At 49.3% G+C, this 17,718-nt stretch overlaps 1 protein-coding gene across 2 annotated transcripts in view; it reads right to left on the bottom strand.

The window, feature by feature from the left end:
- CLCN5 (chloride voltage-gated channel 5) overlaps window positions 1-6,461 on the bottom strand; it is a 393,445-nt gene extending 386,984 nt beyond the window's left edge. The window contains exons 1-2 of one of the 2 annotated variants that reach the window (XM_078663825.1): window positions 6,356-6,461; window positions 1,691-1,893 (exon numbers count right to left, since the gene is read on the bottom strand). The gene's annotated coding sequence lies outside the window, so the exon portion shown is untranslated. The remainder of the gene's footprint in view (window positions 1-1,690; window positions 1,894-6,355) is intronic. The other variant, XM_078663826.1, reaches the window with a different exon arrangement.
- Between the last annotated feature and the right edge of the window lie 11,257 nt (window positions 6,462-17,718).

Genomic DNA, 17,718 nt, shown 5'->3' with positions numbered 1-17,718 from the left:
TCTGGTTTAGTAAAATATTCTGATGCATGTTAATATTTAACAAAAAAAAAAAAGGGATAATCAATGTAAAGCAATAATGAGTAACATGAAAATAAGTTAGGGGGCCAATTCTTAAAGAAAGGTGCATGGTGCAGATGGACGACTTTCAGGAATTCGCAAAACTTTACCGAAGTATGCATGGAAATAGTACTTCTTAACAAACTTTTGTGAATTCCACTTTCACATGAATAAATAAACATGGTCACATGTTCGCATCCCAGCAGGTCCACTCAACCTTCCAACCTTCCAGGGTTGATAAAACGAGTACCATTGATGCTGGCAACAAACATCTTTAGTTCAGCACCACGCAACCCTAGGGTGAGCATTCGCTCTACAAATACGTTATATTTGCTCTTGGGAAAATGTACACGACGACCACTCAACACCTTTCCCCCGCCCCTACCATGGAAAACCTTCTACTTCTGCCCTTGTCAGGGGTAAACTTCTAACCTTTTTTAGTGTGAGAAGAGACTGGAGAGGACATGCAAGTTGGTGGGTGTTCGCAGACACACAGGGCATTCCATCCATTACCACCTACTTCAGCCTCGTTACATAGATTTGCAGAAAGGTGGGAAAATCAAAGCCTAGCTAGAATTCAATCCCCGACATAATATGAGCATAATCAGAGAAGCTATCAGAGCACTAACATAATGAGCATGCTGCCATAATTTGTCACCTCAGTGAATAGCACTAAAAGAGAAAAGTTTTTTTTCTTTTTTAAAGGGCAGGGTATTTCTAAAGCATTGTGTTTCTTTGGCAAGTAGATATTTTATAAAAGTCCACAGCCCTGTAAACAGCACGCCAAGCAGAACAGGTTTAAAAAGTATCACGCTGACAAGGTTACCGAGGAACACTCTAATCCACTGACAGTTCCTATTGACGGGTCTAGAACTTTTCTGACAAAATTATCATCAAGAGTTAAATAATTAGGAACGACCCTGTGGTCTCAGAAAGCAGGATTAACCCGTGTAAAAAGAGCCTTGAACTTTGTTCTACTATTGTAATTAAAAAACAAAAACATGCAGGCAATGTGTACATTGATCCTAGCGTCCTCTTGTGTTTGTAGTATTATGTATTGTTAAGACAGTACAAATGTGGACAAATAACAGAGCAAAAGGTGGCGGTGGAGTTTGCACCAATGAATACAATCTGACAAGGATGCCTGATGCAATACAACTAAATGTGACCGTCCTCAAATAAAAGTTATTTAGTTTGAATGGGAAAAAAAAAACAATTTAGACGGACGCAAAAATAAAGTCCATGCACTGGTACTTCTTGAGAAGTAGATTAATAGCCGAATGGAAGATCCTTTTTTAGTAACAATGGACACACCAAAAGCCTAACTTGCTGAACTAGACTTCCAGGTTCTATTTGCATGCAAAAACGTGGGATGAGATGATACAGGATTACTAGCAGATAGTCCTGTGTGAAATGAGCCTAAAGTAAAGTTAGGGTTGGTAATAGCAGCATGTATGTATTTCATATTGGCACATATGATATGTTCATGAATGCGCCCATCACACAGAATTCTGTACATGGAAGGGATTCAAATATTTGGTTCTTTGCACAATCAATCTATGTGTTTTAATTATCCAGGAGATGCCCAAAACCTGTGTATTTTGACAGTGTTAAAGTGAAAGATTCGACTGACCTTCTGAACAAGGAGGGAGGTATCACTGCTGGTGGCAGGACCCGAAGAGCCGTCACAGCTCTTCAGGAGCATCAGAAGCCATCACAGATGGGGACAAGATGTGAAAAGTATAAACCAGAAGAGCAGTGCCTCTAACTAAGGAACATCACGAATTTGTGTTGGCAGGATCTTCGCAGCTACCACTGAATGCACAGAAAGTAAACCTAAGAAAGAGAAGAAATTGTCATTGGCGAGGGCAGGGGTGCATGGGTGCATGAGGCACGACCTCTGCCGAATGAATGTTAAAACAAGGTACGAGGCACAATCAAGTTTGTATAGTCCTACTGAGCCTGACATGCACCTCGGTCACCTCACCACAACCGCTGCACTTGTTCATCCCGTGGTATGAAGGCCTACACCACCCCGCCCCAATCTCAGTGTTCAGTGCAGAACACAATGTACTCCACTTCCACTCACACTTCCTCTGCTCTCCTTCCGACAAACCCACGCTTTTTGCCAATGTTTTAGAGGGCCTACACCCATTGTTACATATCTGCCCTACAACTTCAATTGAATGATAACCTAGCAACAAAATAAGCTATTTAAACTGACAGCATCAGTGCTGAAATCTGCTGAAATATGCCTTGCATCAACAAATATCAGAAGTATGATGTAAAACTCTAGGCCAGTGGTTCTTAACCGTTTGACTTCGGTGGACCATCGCTGAATCATTATTGGAATCTGGCAGAATGTGGGCACACTTCCTAGCCTTACTAATTTTCCACCTGTCTTGCCAGCAAAAAGTGTAGTAAGAACAGTGGGTAGGCATCTCCACTACCGGGAGAGGTCTGGGTCACATACAGACGGCAGGGCCTTTGAAGCTTCCCGCCCGGGAATGCACATCCTGCATGGAGGAGGTGTGAACACCTCCGCCCAGAGCAGGCTTTGTTCCTGGCCAAAGAGAGCGAAGGCTATCACCTTAAGCAGTCGGAAACCGGTCTAGGGTGGCTGACTGGTCGAGACCATTCAGTCAACACACTAGCAGGCTATAGGCTTTCAGGCAGCACCTCTAAGGTGATCGCTGGGTGCAGTTGTTAATAAGTCCAGCACAAGTTAATCAAGATGAGGAGTTTGGTGCCAAACTCCTTGGGGTACAATGAGGTAATCCTGTAGTTGGGGAACTTGTAATCACGACTGTCCATCCCATGTACTCGTCATGGCTTCTCTGTGCATTTGTAATATCTATGGATGAGCTTAGATATCACTGGCACATAGCCACTCCGGCTGATATGCCCACACATGGTCTAGTGCACCCAGTCTTACGCTGTAATGCCTGCCGTAGGGGTGACTTACTGACACCACATGCAGTTCTTGGTAGGCATGGCACACAGGGATATGTGCCATGTCGACTCTTCGTATTCACTGCACCAAGACACTCAGGCTGCAATGGCAGTTTGCACGAGCTTGCTGAGGGGTCCCTTAGGATGGCACAATTCATACTGCAACCATTAGGGACCCTCTTAGGTTCCAAGGTCCTAGGTACCACTTACTAGGGACTTACAGGGATCCTAAAGGGATGCCAATTGTGCAACAATGGTACAGTTTAGGGAAAGAACACTGGTACTGGTGACTTGGTTAGCAGGAACCCAGTAAACTTTCAGCGAAAGTTGCACCAAGCACAAAGTGGGGGTAACCAAGTCAAAAGAGGCACTTTCCTATTTGGGTGTATGTGTCAGTATGACATCTACAGACACCCTGGCTAATGTCTAGACAGCTGTATAGAATACCAGCAGGGGCATGTCAACCTTTCTTCTTTGTGCAGTTCATAACTTGAGCATGGGTGAGTGGGCTCTAAAGAGTGCTTGTTATTTAGGGTGCTATAAAATGGCAGAAACAGTTTTAACAAGCACAAGTTATTATAGATCTGTTACGTGAAAAGTCAAAGATATTAGTGGAGATGAAAGTTACAAGAAGTAATGACTAACCCATCATAAACAAAAACATGAAGGTATTTAATTGGCTTCAGGCTAATCAGCTGAAATGAAACCTTGACAAATCTGAGATTGCCTCTTTCGACTTGCCTTCTGTGAGGAATTTAGTCTATTGTGGCCTGGGGAGTGGTCTCCGCTCTCGCAGCCCAAACTATGGGTAAAGAATCAAGCATTTTCACAGCTAACATCCTCTCGATCTGGTCCCAGGTCCAAGCACAGGTAGGCACTTGCTTTGGCATGGCTCATCACCTTAAGTCCCTACACTGGCTCCCAGTGAAGTAAAGGATTCAGTTCAAGGCCCTGGTGATATTCTTCAAAGCCTTTCATGGCAAGGGGGCCAGCTATCTCAATCAGCTTGCTAGCCGGTATACACCAGCCAGAGCCTTAAGATCCTCCTCCTCTGACCTCGCCTGCATCCCCAAAGGATGCTTGGCCCGTATGCAGGCCAGATCTTTTGGGTTTCTGGGCGCTCAAGCATGGAACCAACTTCCTGCCTCCCTGTGAGCAACTACTGATCTAACAGCTTTTAAGAAACACCACAAATCCAGGCTTTTTAAGAACTAGTCTTGCTTCTGGGTCCTGTCATGCTTGAACCTCTAGCGCCGGGACACTCTTGTTTGAGTTGCCGTGCGCTATACAAGATTCTGCATTCATTCACTCAGAAGTAGTGAATCTCACCAGTTTGTGGTATGCCAGTTAGTTTTCATGATAAAGTGTTTGGTAAAACATCATTATCTGCCTTTTATTAGCATCTTTATTTATGTACTTCCGTTTCTTTGAAATCTGTGTTAAGTCTTATAGTCTATAACCTTTTGTATTCCGCACTGAAATTAAAAACTCTGTATAATAGTAATGCCTGTGACCACATGACAATAGTAGTGGAGAAGTGTGGCTCACCGGTTAGAGGAGGCAGTCCCTGATGCAGAGGTCAGACCCGGGACCAGGGTTCAATCCCCGACGCGGCAGGGTCTTGAGCTCAAAATGTCCACAGACTCAATAATTCTCGCCTCGGTGCCTACTCGAATCGTGGGTTCACACTCTGCAACTCTGGGCAATAGCTTGCTTAATCTCCACTACGGCCCCACCGCGATGGGATGCCTGGTCTTCACCTTGGGGATGCCCAGTAGGGGTAATATCGCAGGGAAAGGCCAGGACGGGTTCCCAAAGCAAGCGCCTTGAGACCTTACGGTGAAAAGGCGCTATATAAGAACGTATGATTTACGATATGATTTACTGCTAAGTATGGAGCTGTCTGGAAAGAAAATGTACTAGTTTCATATTTGTTAGTGGGCTGCATGTATAATAAATATTATATATTTTTAATCAAAGTATATGGCTTCTCATATGGCCTCATATCATACTTGCTTAGTCGACACCTATAAACATGATGTAAATGTCTTTCCGTGAACGCACATCTATAGGCAAAGTTATAACTTCGTTGGTGTAGTTTTGCTCTTTCATATTCCATGAGCAAGTATTCTCCCTCCAACACACTATGCAGAAATACCCAATGCTCCGAGTATCCCTGCCAGCATGAAGCTATGGCAATGTGAAAAAAAGGTTTTTAGACAATCACTTGGCTAATGGGCATTGCCAACTTTAATTAATCTGGAGAGAAGAGAAATAATATCCAAATAAACTAACACTACCAGAGATGTTTAACATTTATAGACCTGCCCAAATCAGCTACATTTCTTAGTGTATAAAAGAGTTGCAGCGCACACCACTTCACGAAATGTCACTTTAAATGTTGCCCAGCCACAGCATGCATTTTCAGCCCTAATGATACTTCTGCACGGCCGCCCCAGAAACAGAAACCTGGCCTAGTGCCACTAATCCTTAAGTGTCTCTCGGCTTTAATCACTGCTCACACACTGTGCCACCTGACTGCATGCACTGGACACCGTGATCTCCTTGTTTACACAAATCCACTGCTCACCTATTTGCCCACATAGGCTCTTCCGTATGTACCCTTTATTACACACCCAAAAATCACCGACCACCATTCGCTATACACAGAGAAGCGCCAATCCGCCCCATATGTAACGTCCTGTCTGAATTCACAGCATCTCCCTAGTGCTGCACCTGAGGTGGCCCCTGAAGCCCAGAGTGCCTGCTCCTCTGCATGCCTTCATGCAGCGATCCCCTTATTATACAGGGCCTCAATGTTGATCTTATGATACAGCTCGCCGACTCATCTACCGCACAGCCCCTGCTTCCTTTCAACAACGCTACAGTTCCGCTTATAACAGTGTCCCCATGAGTACCGAACTGCACGAAGAGTGGCCACCTCACTTCTTGTCGCTTGGGACATTTTCCAGTACAAGCCTTTAAACCCACAAATCATACATATACGATAGAGAGTTTGAGACTCAACGGAAGGAAGCCAAGACTACAACACCCAGAATGCATCACGTTATCCCATTTAAAGCCCAGGGCTGACAACTATACTGGAAAGTAGAAGGGGTGAAGTCGTCATCACGCACACTATCGCTGCTTCCCATCCACACATTGCTGCTTTGCTAGAAAATACCCCCGGTTCCCTTATCGCTCACGGGTTTTCTAGCCGCAAAACAGGTATCCATCCCCTCAATACATCAGACTCTCCTACAGCAGCCCTGGCAGTACTCCCTGTCCCTTTTGGAAAGGTCGAGGGGGCGTCCCGTCCCTCCGCTTGGCGTCACTGTCCCCTCACCTGGCTGGGCTCCCAGGGCGCTCCAGACCGGCCGCCACACACTGCCGGCGGCTCCCAGCCCTGCCAACGCACTGCTGCGCCTCAGCCTCAGCGCCTGACGGGTAGTGACTAGTTCCTATTAGAGGAACAACTCTTAGCAACGGCGGCCACGCAATGGCACGTGGTGACACCGTCACGTCCTAGTTCTGTAGCGCGTCATGCTGCGGTAGGTGATGTCATGTTGTTGATGTCACTGTCACACGCTTTTATCGGCTCTGTTTGGGATTCTTTCTCTTGCGCGAAGTAACACAGTTTGGTTGTGTGTTTTTCGAGGCTTCCCATTCTCTACCCATCCGTCCGGGGTGAGCTGTCTGGCCAGACAAAAGCAGCAAGACCAGCTCAGCTGAAGAAATCACTGAAATAACAAGCATTTGCAATGCAAACGGTCTCGCCTTTGGGACCATATAAGTATTTATCCATGCAGCACATTATGCTTGGTGCTGCAACCACTAGCTCAAATTAAACACTGCACTAAGTGATATGGCATCATTGTTATATCTGACTAGAGTGGTCTGTGACACACCATATACACCTTCTGAGGCCTTAACTGCACATCCTGGTCTTCATAACTGAAAATCATAGCGTTGCTTATGGCTCGTCCTCAGACTTTAGAGTTTGTTACTTCACGAGTACCACTCGACGGACATAAATAAGTGATTAAAATATTGCTAGGTGAAAAATCAGTATTTAAGTAAATTCAACAAAATTCTAATCACTGCAACACAGCCCAAATTCATTTTGATTACTTGGGCTACTCAATATAGATTGATTTTCAAAAACTCATCCTTTTGGCAACTATTAATTACTAGGTTTGATTGTTGTCACATTTCTCAAAAATAGCACACTCTTGAAGATCTAGCAGGTCTGCCAGCTGTGTTCCATGGCTAGTACTTATTTTCTAGACTTGCTACATCTGCAGAGTTATGAGTAGGGTAACCTACATATCGGTGCATTATGGGGATTGTAGTCTTGGTTCATTTTATTTGAGCCAATTGTATCACAACATCTAACAACAAAGGTATGTAAAAGAAAAGACCAGGAATGGAAAAAGTGCTGGCCAGTGGGTACATGGAGCCATCTGGTCACCTTAGTCATAAAGGAGCTACATGTGCTCTGCAAGCCCTGTTTACTTCCAGTAGTTTCCACCTTGTTCCCTGCCCTTCGCCCTTCAGTGCCAACAACAACGCTACTGAGAGGCTAAGGACGGAGCTCAGCCCTGAGATATCATCGGGCTTGAAATGCTCTTCAATGTCACTTCTACTGTCTCTAGCAATGTGAAGCAGCTGCCTGTTTAATTGTGGAACTAAATTGATTTTTTCCAAACGAGCCGTGTGCATAGATATACTTTACTCTGCTTTTTATCACTTTAATGTTATGTGACGGAAAAGGAACAACAGCGTCATAAAAATTGCATGCAGCCCTAAAGTGATCACAAAGCAGTCTCAGAAAATAGAAACAGCCTCTTGTTGATAAACTAAATTCAGAGCAGTCAGCAGCTACAGAGAGGAAGCAGGCAGACTGAAAGACCAAGTTCATATTGAATATACCAGGGATTTGTGAAACTACATCTGCACAGCATTTCTCCATAATGACTTTCACGATATGTGTTCGGGAGTTTTCGCCAATGCCTGCCCTTTCTCTTAAAATAAAACTATATACAAGAACACAAGTAGCTGACTCCATATCTCATCAAACCAAGTGGATTCTGGGGAGATTGTATTACTTTAGCCTGCTCTTCCTCCACGGCGGCAATAAAGTTCGTATAATAAACATGGGTCATAAAAAGGCGATGTTATTTACAGTTTTCCGTCTTAAAATAAGCTTTTGATTCTTCAGCGTTCTATCTAGTGCAGGTCACCTTCACTCACCTATCATTTACACGAGTGTGAGCTATTGGCATTATAAATGACAATGCCTTTTATTTATGTTTTGGTTTTTAAAACATAAATAAAAGGCATTGTCATTTACATTTCTAATTAGGACACTGACCCGATGGCCCTAACCCCAGTCCATTTTGATTCCAAGCATCCAATTACCACCTGCCATCAAAGATTTTGTAATATAATTATGAACACATTAGTATGCTTGGTAATATTTATATTGTGAACGATGTTTGTTCAAAGAAAAGAAGAGGCCAATTCTCTGTGGTAGAGTCCACCCAGATGTCCCCCTGCCAATAAAATTTTTGTGGTTTGTCCTGTTGAATGCTGCAGGTCCAATAAAGGCATCAGCAGGCAGCTTGTGCACAATGAGTCCTAGTCGTTTATTACCACTTGTCAGCAGGACATTGATGAGGTGCGCAGCTCTAATAGTTATTTTTTTGTAAAATTTTTATTTTCGTTTTTTCCAGAAGAGAATAAGGAAAAACAATACAATAAGCGACACCCCTGCAGCGTAACTACTCAACGGCAGAATAACACAGGAGGCAAGCAGCCAGCAGATCAAAATAGTCTCGAAAGAAAGTGCTGCATAAAAACTCCAAAGTCAACATCATAATCCTTGCCATGAGAGGCAGACAGATCAGAAACAGGCAATTCCGTGTCCAAATTGCTCAACCCTTCTAAATGTGCCAGGGGTGTCGCACAACAGATCAAATAACAAACCCCCCCCCCTCCCTCCCACCCCACCCCCGTGGTGATGACAGCCATTCATTCATACATACATACTGTTTTGTACAGTTAAAGTTGAAACAAATGGAGCGCGCGTACTGAGGGAGGGCAAACTGCTGAAGGCAAACCCCGCGAAAGAAATCGGACCAGAGGGCCCCTGCGAAAGATGAAGTTCTTAAAGTTGCCCAGAAAGATGTCCGCCACTCGTTCCACACTGAGGAGTCTCCACAGTCTAGCGTGCCATAGGGAGATCGCTGGAGCAGCTGTTTTTTTCCATGCAGCCGCAAGGGTGAGTTTAGCTGCACCGAGACAGAGCCAAAGAATCTGCTTGTCAGCTCTCGTCTGATGTTCAAGAGCAGGGTCTCGAAGCCCGAGGAGGACATGTTCTAGTGAGTCAGAGATTGGGTAGCCAAGTATGTCCTTAAGGTGGGACAACATCTCTTCCCAATATGGGCGAATGATCGGGCAGTCCCACCAGATGTGGCGGAAATCCCCCAGGAACCCACAACCCCTCCAGCAGCGGTCCGAAGATGACGGAAAAATGCGATGCAATTTGGACGGGTACAAGTACCAGTCCATGAGTGTTTTGAGATGGGCTTCCCGTAGCGCCACAGAGCGGTTGTGCGCCGCCATGTCCCTCCAGAGGCCCGCCCAATCTGCATCGGCGATGTCTCTTCCGAGTAGTTCCTCCCAATGTCCCATATATCGTGGGCGAGGGGACGCCGCCGTTTGGAGAAGCAGCTTATAGAGGAAGGAGGTGGCCCCCTTCATGGTAGTAGTGCGTAGGAGGAAGGCATCGAAAGCAGACGGCGGCCTTGTGGCCGCGTCCCCCACCCCGGCGGAGGTAGCCCAGTGGAGGAGCTGGAGATGGTGATACCGCTCTGATGGAGGAACCCCATAGTCTCTCATGCAGTTAGCGAAGGTAAGCGGGACGGTACCGTGGAATAGATGAGTAAGTGCTCTACAGCCCACTTCTCGCCACAGATGGAAGGGACCCCCCTGCATCGCCGGGGGGAAGGCCGGATTGAAATGAATGGGGGTGAAGGGCGACGGGAACGTCGTCCATCGGTCATCGCTAGAGACTGTGTCCCACACTTTCAATACCGTGCTAGTGGGGGTACTGATATAGGCGTTCCTCGGCCTATCTCCTTTGGGCTTCCAAGCCAGGTCCCATACGGACCTACCCGCGACACTCCTGTCCATATGCAGCCAGTGTTTTTCCGAGAGTTGCTGGGACCACTCCACAAGAACTCGCAGTTGAGCAGCCTTATAATACAAGTGCAGATCAGGAAGACCCACTCCGCCCTCCGACCGTAATCGGCGCAGCGTAAAAAAGGAAAAACGGGCTCGCCCTTCCTGCCAGATGAAGCGGAGCATCAAAGTCTTAAGGCGCCTAAAAAAGTCTAGATCCAATGGAATGGGAAGGGCCTGAAAAAGGTAAAGAAATTTGGGGAGGAGCACCATCTTGATAGCATGTATTCTGCCTAGCCACGAGATGTATTTGGGCTTCCAGTGGGATAAATCAGCTCGTATGGATGTCTGCAGTGGGGGGAAGTTTGCAGAGAACAGGCCCCCCACGGTAGGCGTCAAGTGGACCCCCAAATACAAGAGGGAGCCGGTCGCCCAGGACAGGGGGGTCAAGAGCCGCACCCGCTCCAGTTCAGCAGGCGGGAGTGTAAGGTTCAGGATATACGACTTTCCAAAGTTAACCTTAAATCCGGCTACCTCCTCAAACTCAGATAGGGTCGTCTGGATATGTGGGAGCGAGCGGGCTGGTTCCCCAACGGACAGTAGAACGTCATCCGCGAAGAGTGAAATCTTATGTTGTTCCCCGGTGAAGGGAAGACCCCGAATCCCCTCGTGCTCCCTCACCACCAACGCCAGCGGCTCAATGCTCAGTGCAAAGAGCAGAGGGGAAAGGGGACAGCCCTGCCTGGCACCACGGGAGTGGAGGAAAGAGGGGGACAAGTGGCCGTTAACCGTCACCCTGGAGCGGGGAGTGCTGTAGTTCGCTCGGACCATCTGGATAAATTTATCCGAGAACCCGAAGGCCGCCAGGGTACGGAACAAAAACCCCCAGTCCACACGATCGAAAGCCTTCTCCGCATCTAGTCCCACCAGTACTGCCGGGAGGCGGAATCTGTTGGCCTTTTCAATCAAATGAAGCACCCGACGCAAGTTATCGTGAGTCTGCCTTCCAGTGATAAAGCCCGACTGATCAGGGTGGATGAGGACCGGCATTAGGTCCTGGAGGCGCCGTGCAATGATAGCTGAGTACAATTTCGCATCGATATTTAAGAGAGCAATCGGTCGGTAGGAGGAGCAACTAGAGGGGAACTTCCCGGGTTTAGGGATGACAGATATCACCGCCTCGGCCATAGAGCCAGAGATGCTTCCCGTTTCGGCCATCACGTTGAAGAGATGAACCAGGAAGTCACAAATCTCGGTGGAGAAGGTCTGATAAAAAAGGGCGGTGTTCCCATCTGGCCCCGGCGCCTTGTGAGGCTTCAGGGCCTTGATGGCATCCAGTACCTCCTCCCGGGAGAAGGGGACCATTAAGAGGTCGTTCCGGTCAGCAGACACTTGAGGCAGTGGCAAGTCCGCCAGATATCTCCTCTGCGCCTCAGGATCGAGGTCATCGCTCCTATAGAGGGCAGCATAAAAACGGCCAAACAAGGCCGCCTTTTCTGCATCCCGGTGAAGTAGGTCACCCGTCTCGTCCCGCATGCCCCCAATATATTCTCTTTCTCGTTTATCTCGAAGCTGCCGGGCCAAATGTCTCCCAACCTTGTCCCCCTGCGCGTATGAAATGTACAGCAGCCGCAGTAGGGTAAATTCCGCCCTATTGTTGTAATGGGCCCTCAGTTTACTCCGGTCCGCCGTGAGGGGGCGAAGGGTGAGCCGGGAGGGGTTCAACTTATGCGCTGATTCCAGGGAGGCAAACTCCGCCTCCAGGCTCTCCCGTTCCGTCCTCCGCAACTTGTTGAGATTAGCGTTGAGGGCGAGGCACGTGCCCCTCAGGGAAGCCTTGCAGGCATCCCAAGTATTGAAGATGGATGTGTCCGACACGGGGTTAAGAGTCCGGAAGTCCCGGATAGCCGTCCGCAATGCCTTGCACGAAATGTCATCTCGGGTTAAGGCAGCCGGGAAGTACCATTTGCGTAGGCCGTCCCCCCTCGCCGACCAGTGCAACCCAAGGACCAGCAGACTGTGGTCTGAGACCGAGAGTGGAAATATGCTGGAGTCGCGGACATGGCCCCGAAGGGCCTGGCTTAGAAAGATATGGTCTAGACGAGAATAAGAGCGATGGACAGAAAAAAAGAAAGTGTAGTCTCGGGAGTGAGGGTGCAGCGCACGCCAGCCATCAATCAGACCCATTTCACCCATCCTACGCTGTGTGGTTGTGGAGAATGAGCCGGCATCAGCTCTAAGAGTGCCGGAACTATCCAGGGATTTGTCCCACACCAAGTTAAAATCTCCCATGAAAATCAAATGACCCTCAACAAAGTTCTCAACTCTACGCAGCAGGACCTGGAGAAAACTATTTTGCCCTGAATTAGGAGCCTACACCACCACAAACGTACAGAGCCTTTCGTGCAGCAACCCCTTGACCAGCAGCCATCGGCCCTCCTTGTCACCCTGGATCCCCATTGGTTGAAAATGAAGGGCTGCCCGGAACATAAGGGCCACCCCTCTATGTTCGGTGGAGGCCGAGGACCTATATATAAAGGGGAAGTGCCTATGCTTAAGACTGAGCTCATCTTTACGCGCCAAGTGGGTTTCCTGTAGGCCCACCACATCCAGCTGATGATCAATCAAGTATTTCCAAACTTTCTGGCACTTCTGCAGAGAGTTCAGGCCCTTCACATTCCAAGTAGCAATATTAAGTGGCATTGAAACAGAGCAGATTCACCCGCATCGCAGTCGACCCGTCCACTCGGCGTTCCCCACCACCCAGTATCCCAGCCCGCTCCCTCCAGCCCCTCCAAGACTCAGCGCCCCTCCCGCCCTTGCGTTCCCCCCTCCCCTCCTGCAGCAACCAATTCCGCTCCCCACTCTTCCTCCCGGGATTCATCAAGAGCCACCCTGAATCGGGGCCAGCAGAGTCAGGAAACGGTGCATAACCCCCGTAGAACCCCAACCTCTCGGGACAAGGAAAGAGCCCCCAAGCAAAGGCAGCAGGCACGGCAATCCAAGCATTCCTGTCATCACCACCCCCCCAAACAACCCCCCCGATCAACCCCACACCCAACTCCACCCTCCCCCCAATAACCCCCCCCATCCAACTCTCCCCAACCCCAAGGAAAACCCTCCCAAGTGGTCAGAGAAACCATCAAGGTTCCACGCAAGGTAAACGTAGTTGTCTCTCTAGTGGGGGAAAGAGCCCAGGATTGGGTCCTCTTGTGGCCGGTCTGTGGTGTCTTCCCAAAAAGTACAAATTACCCACAGTACCTGAAGGCGGAGGGCCCCCTCCGGCACCAACAATCGAAGACCAAGGCTCATGCCGCCCCAGAGCTACCTTGCGATGAAGGCACCGTCACAGATGTGACGGAGGCGACCGCCGCCCCCCGTTCCTGCAAGCTGGTCGTAGGATCGGGCCGACCCAGGTTTCTGTCTCGTCCCACTCTCTGCCAAGATGACGATCGGCGTCTCCTCCTCGACGGTGCGTCTCCGTCCACGGACTCCGGAGTCGTGTCTTCAATGCCCAAGATGTCCTTGGCATCCTGAAGGGACCGCACCTGCACCAGTCTGTTCTGCCATCGAAAGATGAGACGGAAGGGATGGCCCCAGGAATAGGATATAGATTGTTCCCGGAGGCGAGAAGTGATAGGCCGAAACTCCCGCCGCTTCTGGATAGTGGATGCCGCCAAATCCTGAAACAACTGGGGTCGATGATCACGGAACTGTATAGAAGGGAGGTCCCGGGCCTTCCGGAGGATGCGTTCCTTCAGCTGAAAGTCGTGAACGCACACTAGAATGTCGGGGGGCGGCCCCCCTCCTCGCCTGGGTAGGCCAACCCTATGGACTCTGTCCATTCTGACGGTGGTAACGTCCGCCTCATCAAGAACCTGCAGGAAGAGCGCCTCCACATACCCTCACAGGTCCCCAGCCTCTCCGTCCCAAGGCACTGCACGGATGCGAATGTTATTCCGGCGGGAGCGGTTCTCTAAGTCCTCGGTGTGGGCCTGGAGATCCAGGTTCTGTTCAGTGAGGCGAAGAACTTCCTGCTGCAGATGGTGTAGGTCAGTAGCTGTGCCGAGGTCGTGATCCTCCAGGGTGGCCACCCTCTCCCCAATGCTGTCGACATCCCGTCGCACCTCGCGGAGGTCAGAGGCTAACTGGGAATGAAGTTCTGAGATGTCGTCTTTGATGGCGGCAAAGAGTTCCTTCATAAAGGCCTTGTTGGCAGGAGCCTCATCGTCAGAGTGTCCGGAGGACGCACTGGGCCCAGGGGACGCTGGTTGTTGAGCCCCTCTCTGCGGCACGTCTTTGCCGGGCTTCCCCTTACGTTGGGACGTGGACATTATGGCCTCAGTGAGCTGCCCCCTCTCCCGAGTCAGCGGTGGACCCGAAGTAATGCCAGGTGCGGTGCAGGCCGCCTTGTAAATATCCCAGAGACAGGAGGGTAGCCGGCCGGATCCAGACACCACGCTCGGCACCACCACTCACCGGGTGTGCCAACGCCGCTAGCCGCTGCTCTCTTAAGGCCCCACAGGCCACGAGACCTCCCGCGGCCGTGAATCGTCGGCCCACGCCGTAGGCCGGGAACCAGCTCCGTCCACCTCTCCACTCGCCTCGATGTCGTGGCAGCGTCCGTGGGGTCCCCTGGCCACCAGGCCACCAGAAGCCAGGCAAGGCAATCCAAGCCGGGGCGCAGGGGAGCCAGCCGTTCTCCTCCGTCGAGGGATCCCAGTCGGGGTTTCTCTCCACCACTCCCGCGCAGACAGGCTCGCAGGGCGGGTACGCAAACGGCGGTGCCTCCCGCCAGATCCGGCCGTGCGGCGAAGCACACGGTGGTAGGCCTCCCGGGGTGCTCTCCCCGCTCGAGACGCCTCACCGCCAAGATTCGCAGTGGGGCCGCCCCACACCAGGGTAGTGCAGGAGTGGAGAGTGGGGGAGCCTGGCCGTCACCACCGTCGTCGCCGTCCTCCGCCGACAGCACCCGTCTCCCACGTGCAGCAGCGGACCCAGGTAACACAGTCAGGAGCTCCGGGGAGTCGTGTGCTCGCGGCCCGCGGCTGTCGCTGCTCACGCTTGAAGCGATGCAAAGGGTCGGCCTGCCTCTCCACTTTAGGCCGGGGATCACAGGGCCTCAGAGCTCCGGGCGGCCGTTCGTCGCCTCCGAGTGCTCGGCGGCCAAGCGCGCTTCACCGGACCTCACTCTGCCTCTTCAGGCTGCCCAGCAGGCAGTAGGGGTGTCGCGCGGTTGGCGCTCGAGGCGCTGGGCAAAGCTAAGCGGAGGTCGGCGCCGGAGGGACTCTCAAAGACGTCTTACTCCATCGTCATCTTGGCCACGCCCCAGCTCTAATAGTTTTGACTGAGGGTTCTGATGTGCACTGCAGTCTATGGGTTATAAGAAAGGCTAGTTAAAAGAATAAGTTATGAAAAAAATGAAACTTCCAAAAAACGCTATTGAGGGCTGTCTAATTCTTTTCAAAGTGTCACACATAACAATATCGCACAATCTGCATGGTGCGGCTGAGGTCATCTTCTGAGCAGCTGCTGTGCGTGCCTGCCCTCTGTTGCTGAGCACTGCAGCCAAGCAGTCTATCTCTCGTTAGTGTCTATCCATTTCTGGTGCTTTGCAGTTTTAAGATATCCTTGGTTTTTTTGTTGCTCAGAGGGGAGTAATTCTTAATATTTGTATGCTTTTCTCGTCTTCATTGTTTGATTTTGCTCTTGTGAAAGTGTCATAATTACACTGGAACTATGAAAATGTCACACATAGCAATCTGAAACATTGGCAGCTATGGAGTTCAGCTCCTGGCGTGCTGGAAATGGAGGGCAAACCGGAGCCATAAAGCAGGACATGCGGATTCTGCTGCTGGGGGAAGGTAACAGGATGTGCTCTAAGACAGGATCACCTCTCCAAAATCTTAAGATTTCCTCCTGTAAGAGGTTGCGCATCATTACCTGTGTCAGAAAACCAGTGTCAGTTGGTTCATAGTGCGTTGTAGTACGCTGCTTCCACAGCAGGGCATTAGAAGTTAAATAGCACAGCGCTCATATATTGCGAATAACACATTTAGTCCATCTGTTGTGGCCAGCGTACTGGAAACCGTTGCTTGGCAGCAATGTATATGTGCTCCATCAACCCCCCCCATCTTATCCATTGCCCACTCTTCCTATACAGTTTTTTATACTTCATTTTTTTTCCTTTTACTATCAAAAGGGCTCAGGAGTTGCAACTTGTTGCTAATCCTCTATCTATAAATGGGCTTTTGCACACTGTCCCCAATAAAAAAATGAATGGCTCCATCATTACTGCTCCATGTCATTTTCCTCCTTTCTCTAGCATCCTTTCTGTTTACATATCCTCTCCTCTTTCATTCCTTTAGTAGGTTAAACAGTCATTTACAATACCAATACCTTTAAATCTCACAAATGCGAGACCAATTTGCATTGCAAATGCTTATTTTTCTTACAGTTGGAAGTATTTATGTGGCCTTTGACCTCATAACCCGTGCAATGGAACGCTATACAGAGACCTTCACTTTCCCCACACATGCTTCATATTTTTAATAAAAACTCATAATTAAATATCAACCCCTCAAGCTGTGCTAGAATTCAGAATCAATTCCACGGAAACCTGCGGAACACGTTTTCTGAGCACAACAGGCAGCGTGTGTATCCAAGAGAGGCAGGGCTGCCAACATGTGAGCAAATTAAACGGTAATAAAGATATACTTGGGAGAGTCTTATTAATGCATAGGAAATATTGATTGCCAAATGCGGGTAGGTTAACTTGCACAGGAAGAGCACGTGAAGTAAAAGTGTGTATGTGCTTGCTGATTTCTTTCTCATTCTTCGTGGAGCACCCAAGTGTGTCTTCTTTTCCTGGTGGAACGTGACTGGAAGGGCTCCAAAACTCAGCCCAGTAGAGGCTGCAGCTCTCCATTCAGTGCATCCCTCCCCTTGCACAAGCTCTGGTTTCCGAACACGCTCGCCATTGTTTTACTTAATTCCCCCCCACACACACATATAGGTGCATTTTATATTTCGAAGGCACAGAGATCTGCCACCGACATGCAGTTGAATCTGTGCCTCGAGGTGAACAAAGCTGAATAGCCTCTGCACACGCACCTCTGTTGCTTGTTCACGCACACTTCCATTGCTTGTTTACGTTTACTGTGGAAGGTCTCTGACCTCACAATCCGTGCAATGGAGCCCTATACAGAGACCTTCCACAGTAAAATGCAGCTATATGCGTAAAATTAGAATAAAACAGTGCTGAAGCTCCCCCTTTGTGTAAAGAAGTACTCCCACTCTATCCCCTGAAGAGAAAAACAGGTACTGGTACTCCTGTAAACATAAGTGTCCGGCCCAGTTACCCTTTAGAAGTGCTGGCCTGAGAGTAATGAGACGAGGGGAACATTTATGTAAACAGTGGTAAACACCACGAGCGAACCCCGTCAGAGTCACTAGAGGTATGCATGAGGTGTTATGGGTGCAACGCTAGGCAGTGGATCGGGGTACTCCCCACCCTCTATCACC

This window comes from Lissotriton helveticus, chromosome 10, assembly GCF_964261635.1.
Source record: "Lissotriton helveticus chromosome 10, aLisHel1.1, whole genome shotgun sequence".
NCBI classification, from domain to species: domain Eukaryota; kingdom Metazoa; phylum Chordata; class Amphibia; order Caudata; family Salamandridae; genus Lissotriton; species Lissotriton helveticus.
The sequence above is the reverse complement of the archived record's forward strand: the minus strand, read 5'-3'. Positions and strand labels throughout refer to the sequence as shown.